The sequence below is a fragment of the Corylus avellana genome, chromosome ca8, assembly GCF_901000735.1.
Source record: "Corylus avellana chromosome ca8, CavTom2PMs-1.0".
Taxonomy (NCBI): Eukaryota; Viridiplantae; Streptophyta; class Magnoliopsida; order Fagales; family Betulaceae; genus Corylus; species Corylus avellana.
Window position 1 is genome coordinate 17444895 of NC_081548.1, and position 5268 is coordinate 17450162.

Here is a 5268-nt window from a genome sequence, read left to right on the forward strand (position 1 = left end):
GGTCTATGATCTATGTTCACGGGATAAAGCATAAAGTGCTCCGTTTTGCTTCTATTCTTTGATGAGTTTACAATAGAAAATGATTTATTTATAGAGTTTATAGATAATTTGAGTCAAATATAATCCTATTTAAATCTCTTAATTTAGGTAATTCAATTTTATCAAATTCCTTAATACAAGGTAATCTAAATTTTAGCAAAGATAATACAATCCTCATCAAATTCCTAATTTTATAGTAATTCAAATATACTCATTCCTTCAAATTCAAAGTGGAAGATTTTGGAAGCTTGAGCTTCAAAATAAAGTTTTTGTTTTAAAAAAAAAAACGCTTTTTGATTTAAAAACTTACAAACACAATTTCAAACATATTCTAAGCATACGAACATGAGGACTATGGAGCAACTGTGCTTAGTGCTCTACCAGACAAAATAGAATAAAGATTTACGTGATTCAATATATGATTTTCGGATTCACATACTAAAACCTAAATATGAATGATCGGCTTACAAACAACTGCTAAAATGCTTTTGTTCCTTGATGAGTTTTAACTTTTTGTAAAATTCTTGATTGATTGAGTTGGGTCGGAATTCTCCTTTTCTTTCATAAATTTGAAATCTGAATGGCAAAGAAGTAGTGTCCCTATGATCAATAAAATCTACGGGTCATTGTCACTATATCCATTACTTTTTTAGTTTAAATGTTTTTGAAGACATTAGTCTAACTGTCAATTGATTATACTCTATAAGCAAAATGCAATCTTCTGTTGGCTGTACACTTGACCGATGAAAACCAGAGAAAACCATCATATTTGTAAGGCAACTTATTCCAAAAAGTTAAAGTTAATAGTATAGAATAAATTTACGTGAAAAACGAAATTGAATCGATGAAGTGGATTTCGAACTACGACTTCTAATTAGGAGTGTAAAAAAGATTGAAAAATCGGGATTAGAATTGAAAAACCGGAACACTCGTGCCGGTTATCAGTTTTGAGGTTTTTAAATACACAGTTATAATCGCGTAACCGGGTATATATATTATAATAATATATATTTTTAATTTTATATATATATTTTTTAATTTAGTATATTTATTATTATTTTTTTACTCTAAGGTCCACAAAAAGCCTAAATCACTTCTATAATTTCAGTATATTTATTAATATTTTTGAATTTTTTTTTTTAAAACAAAAATGGGGCATAAAATGGTTAAATTAAGCCCAAAAATAAGGCCCAAGACCTAAAATAAGCCCAAAAATTAGGCACAATACCTAAAATAACCTAAAATGCAAAAAACTTTAAAAAATCAATTACCCGGTTAGGATAACTCGGTACCAACTGAAACCAGCCGGTTATTATATAACCGATTAATCGGGTACCCGATTCCAGTTCAAAAATCAAAAACCGGGTACCCCGGTTCCGGTTCCCAATTTTGGCCAATAACTGGGAACCTGGACCTGATTTTCAACCCTACTTTTAATTCTGATATGGTGTTAAATTACCACTTATGTAAAAAACCTCAACTAATAAAAATAGATAAATTTAAGGGATAAATGCAAAATTGGTCTTTGTGGTTGACCTAAATTACAAATCACTCAATATGATATAAAAGAATAATTTATAAGTCCATGTAGTTAGCATAAATTATAAATCACTCCATGTGGTATAAAAATAATTTATAGGTCCTCAAGGTATGCCAAAATAACAGTTTACTCCTTAAAATCAATTTTCATTAAGTAAATTAACAAAATCTGTCACTTTGCCATGTCATACCCAATAAAAATGCGACATGTGTTATTATTAATTTCTAACTTTCAAAAATAGCAATTAGGATTTTTCACATCATTTTACGCTTGTTAAGAGTACACGCTAGCCATCACTCCACGTCATACTGTTACAGTAACTTAACCTATCCCCAAAAATTTACTCCATGTGTAATCCTCCCTATCTACATCTTCCTTGATCACTTCACAAAATGCGATCGTCAAATTCTTGCAAAATGTTCACAAAACGTGGCGAGGAAGATGAAAATGAGAGAGAGTTACACACAGAGTAAAATATTGGGGATATAAGAGATTATGTTAATTTACTGTAACAATATGATGTGACAAAGTAACGAATTCTGTTAAGTTACTTAATGGAAATTAATTTTAGAGAGTAAACTGTTATTTTTTGCTACCATGAGGACCTATAAATTATTTTAGGGTAAAGTCTATTTAATCCCTTCAAACTACCACCTCAATGACAATCTACCCTCAAAACTATCAATTGCAACAATTTACCCCCCAAACTACCAAAACAATAAGGGTGTCAATGCGGGCGATTCTAACCGCTAACCGCTTAATCGCTTAACCGTATTAACCGATAACCGCTAACCGCCTTTTTATATAATATATTTTTATAATTATAATTATAATAATATTTATACATATAACATAATCACTTGATTATTAAATCACAACCTTTTTTTAGATAATTAAATCACAATTTGAGTATTAATATATTATCACTATAATTTATATGATTATATCACATGATCAATTAATCATTAAATCATTTGATTACATAATAACAAATTATACATATATAATATGATATAACTCATAAGTATACCAATTCATACTAATACAATAATTAAGTATTTAGAGACTTAGTTCCAATGTATGTTATAAACTTATAAGTCTATATATGTTATAAATTATAATTATACAAATACGCATATGAATAATATAAATGTATAAGATCAATACTTAATCATATGATTCAATGACAATTCAAATACTTTATTCAAGTTAATCATATTTTTAATGTACAATGATAATGTGATTCGTATAATATCAAATGAAGTAATTGACATTAGATTAAATAATGTGTTACTTATAAACACAATTGAAGTATTAATGTATTATCATTCTAATTTTAGTAATATTATCACTATAATTGATATGATTATATCACATGATGAATTGATCATTAAATCATATGATTATATAATAACAAATAATACATATAATCATATATATCATATGTTTTATTTGAACTTATTTTATATGTTGCGTTGAACTTTTTTTATATGTTGTGACAGTTGTGTTGAACTTTTTTTTATATGCTTTTTTTTTGTTTTTTTTTTTTATGTGTTGTGTGTGTGTGAGTTTTTTTTTGTGTTAAAAAAAAAAGTTAACCAGTTATGATTAAGTACAAGTAAATGTAAATTTGAGGTCAAATATTTTTGATTTTTCAATATTGACTCTTTTTATAGCAATTGGGCCAAAGAAGACACTAAAAATACAAAAAACAAATGAGGGTAAAAAATGATAGGGGTGAAATTTAAAACCGCCTAACTGCAACCACTAATCGCTAACTGCTATAACCGTTAACCGCTAACCGCCTAATCGCTTTGAAAGTGGTTAGTAAAAACCGTTAACCGCCTAGGCGGTTGCAGTTAGCGGTTAGTGGGTTTTGGAAATCCGCTAACTGCTTTTTTTAAAAAAATATAATATATATTTATATTATATATACATATATTTCATATAATAAATAACAATAAGTTGTGAGTTTATGAACTTTTTTCGGTTGATTGAAATGGGGCTCAAGCTTCAAGTTCAACCATGTTGGTTTTTTTGATTGCTTGTGAGTTTATGAACTTGTTTGTGTTTTATTTTATTTCTGTGTGAGTTTATGTATAAGACTACAAGTGAAGTGATGATTTTGTTGTAATTTTATTTGTATATTATATGATGTGTAGATTTGTAGAAGGTGACCAATAAGATTTTGGTATATAGCAATTTTTAATGCTAAAATGGCCATGAAAAGGGGGGGGAAAAAAGTTTTAAAATGAGCAAAAAAAATGTTTAAAGTGAGCCAAAAACCGGTCCAAAACCAGCCCAAAATCGGTCTAAAAAAAAAACCCAAAAAAGGGCCAAAAAAAGCGGTTAGAAAAACACGGTTATCCCAAAGCGGTTAACCGCTAACCGGGCAGTTAACCGCCTAGGCGGTTAGCGGAGGTGGTTAGTAAAAATTACTAACCGCCTGGGCAGTTGCGGTTAGCGGTTTTAGCCACTAACCGCTATTTCACCCCTAAAAAATGATACATTAATAAAAAAAGCCCACAAACACCCAAAAAAAACCCAAAAAACCCCAAAAAAAAGCCTAATTTTAAAAAAGCGGTTAGCAGGCGGTTACTTATTTCACTAACCGTTAACCGGCAGTTAGTAGCTAACCGCTAGGTGGTTAACGGTTGCAGTTAGTGAAATTTACTAACTGCTAAGGCGGTTACGGTTAGCAATAACCGTTAACCGTAACCGTATTGACACCCCTACAAAACAATGACAATATACCCCAAATTTTTTAAAAATGATGAAATTACCTTTACTTAAAAAAAAAAAAAAAAAAAAAATACTAAATTTTAATTCTTTTTTCAAATTTTAAGGGTATTTTAGTCTTATTGAAAATTCTATTGGGCTAATTTCATCATTTTGCTAGCATTATGGGGGTACATTGTCATTGTTTTGGGAGTTTTGAGGATAAATTGTCGTAATTGATAGTTTGTGGGGTAGATCGTCATTGGAGTGGTAGTTTGAGGGGATTAAGTGGACTTTACCCATTATTTTATTATACCACTGAAAGTGATTTGTAATTTAGGCTAACTACAAGGACTTATAAATTATTTGTTATACTATAATGAGTGTTTTGTAATTTAGGCCAATCACATAGACCAAATTTTACATTTATCCCTAAATTTAACCACTTTATCATTCAATCATTCATCACGTGCCCTGTATTCACTATTCAACTATAATTCTTTGTAGGTATTTGCAGTTTGATGAATCTGTCGGATAGGTTACCATCTAACTTTCTTATTCAAAATGATAGGTTACCATCTGACTTTCTTATTCAGAACGACAAACCTGATGTTTCAATCTATTTATGGGTGGCATGCACTTGGAACGGTATTGAAAGAGTGTCGGTTTGAAGCTATGGCACCAGAAAATGGTCTAAGAAATTTGTTCCTCCAACGCAGTGGCTTTCTTTGGTCAATGTGGTTGTTGCAGGCTCTTCTTCTTCTTCTATTGCTTTTCTCCGGCAAAGCTGCCTCGCAGACTGCTGTCACCAAGCTACCTGGTTTTGATGGTGATCTTCCCTTCAGTCTTGAAACAGGGTAATGAATTAAGCTTCTTCTTCTACTTGTTTCTTTTTGTTTTGGGTCAAATTGTATTGATTTGGTTGGATCAGATATGTGGGTGTAGGTGAGTCGAACGAGTCGCAGCTCTTT